The 1,586-nt window shown below is 58.8% G+C and overlaps 1 protein-coding gene across 1 annotated transcript in view; it reads right to left on the reverse strand.

Annotated features, from left to right (window-relative positions):
- Positions 1 to 1,209, reverse strand: part of LOC113454837 (GTPase IMAP family member 5-like) — a 5,535-nt gene extending 4,326 nt beyond the window's left edge. The window contains exon 1 of the mRNA XM_087918956.1: positions 1,069 to 1,209. The gene's annotated coding sequence lies outside the window, so the exon portion shown is untranslated. The remainder of the gene's footprint in view (positions 1 to 1,068) is intronic.
- Positions 1,210 to 1,586: the final 377 nt, after the last annotated feature.

Raw genomic sequence — 1,586 nt, forward strand, 5'->3', positions numbered from 1 at the left:
CCTCCGAATCCCTGCGGGGAGAAAGCAGAAACGCCCCCCCTCCCTCCATTAGGAGTCCGATTTGAGTCAGGGGGCTCCCGAGGGGGGCCTCTCCATTCCAGGTGGACCCACCTGTGCTCCGAGGACCCCCTCCCCTCGGTGGGGAGGGGGAGGGCTCCCCCCTTCCAACTGGGACCAGTCAGGGACACAGACCAGCCTCCCCTGGCCCCGGCCGCCTCCCCCGGTGACCCCCACCCCAAAGCCCCTCCCTCCGCCCCCAGCCCGGGCGCCCTTGGGAGGGGCAAGTCCCCGAGCCCAGCCGGATGCGTGTCTCTCGCACCCGCTACCTGGAGAGACCCTCCCCCTCCCCAGACCCAATTCCCTGGCCTTCCTGAAGAGGGAGGGAGCAAGGAAGGAAGGAAGGAGGGGAGGAAAGGAAGGGGGAGGGGTGTTGGTTGCGGAGGGGGGAGGGAGAGAGGGAGGAAGAAAGGAAGGAAAAAGGGGAGAGGGAAGGAAGGGAGGAGAAGGGAGAGGAAGGAAGGAAGGAAGGAAAAGGGGAGGGGAGAAAGAAAGGGGGTGGGAGGGAGGAATAAAAGGGGAGGGAAGGAAGGGTGAGAGAAAAGGAAGGAAAAAGGGGAGAAAGGAAGGAAGGAAGGAAGAAAAGGGGAGGGGAGAAAGAAAGGAAGAGGAGGAAGGGAAGAAATGGGCAGGGAAAGAAGGAAGGGTGAGAGAGAGAGAAGGAAGGAAGAAAAGGGGAGGGGAGAAAGAATGGAGAAGGAGGGAGGGAGGAAAAGGGAGAGGGAGGAAGGAAGGAAGAAAAGGGGAAGGGGAGAAAAGAGAAGGGATGGAAGGAGGGAGGAAAAGGGGAGAGAAGGAAGGAAGGAAGGAATGGAGGGAGGGAGGGAGGGAGGGGCAGGGCCAGAATCCCTTGAAAGACCCCAGACCAAGTTCCCTCGGCCCTTCCCCCTCCCCAAGACCCCTCCCTCCTCCGGGGAGGGGAGGGGAGGGGCTGGTCTTCTCCCCTCCCTCTTTCGCCCCCAGCCCTCCCCTCCCCCCCGACCCATTTCCGCCCGAGAGGAGTTTTCCTACCGGATCCAGGAGAAGGAGAAGGAAAGAAAGAAAGGAGAGAAAGAAAGAGAGAGAGAGAGAGAGAGAATCGGAGGAAGAATCGCGCAGCGGCTCAGGCAGGGCGGGGGCGGGGGAGAAGATTGACAGCTCAAGGAGGGCCCCGCCCACCCCTTCCTCTCGCTCTCCCCCCCCCCCGCGGCGGCTGGGCGATGCGCGGAAAGCACGTGACTATCCGGGAGCCGAAAGTGAAAGTGGAGGCGGAAAGGGAAAGGAGGGGCGGGGCGGAGGAGCAACGGGGAGGGGAGGGGGAGGGGGGGAAGAGCCGGAGGTTCTTTCTTTCTTTCTTCCTATTTTTCTTTTCTTTCTCCTTTTTTTCTTCCTTTTTCTTTCTTTCTAGTTTCTTTCTTTCTTTCCCTCGCTCCTTTCTTTCCTTCCTTCCTTCCTTTCTTTCCCTCTTTTTTCTTTCTTTCTTTCTCCTTTTTCCTTCCTTTTTCTTTCTTTCTTTCTTTTTCTTTCTTTCTTTCTTTTTTTTCTTTCTC

Source organism: Pseudonaja textilis, unplaced genomic scaffold (assembly GCF_049901715.1).
Source record: "Pseudonaja textilis isolate UNSWEBS1 unplaced genomic scaffold, rPseTex1.2 PTEXSCF22, whole genome shotgun sequence".
Taxonomy (NCBI): domain Eukaryota; kingdom Metazoa; phylum Chordata; class Lepidosauria; order Squamata; family Elapidae; genus Pseudonaja; species Pseudonaja textilis.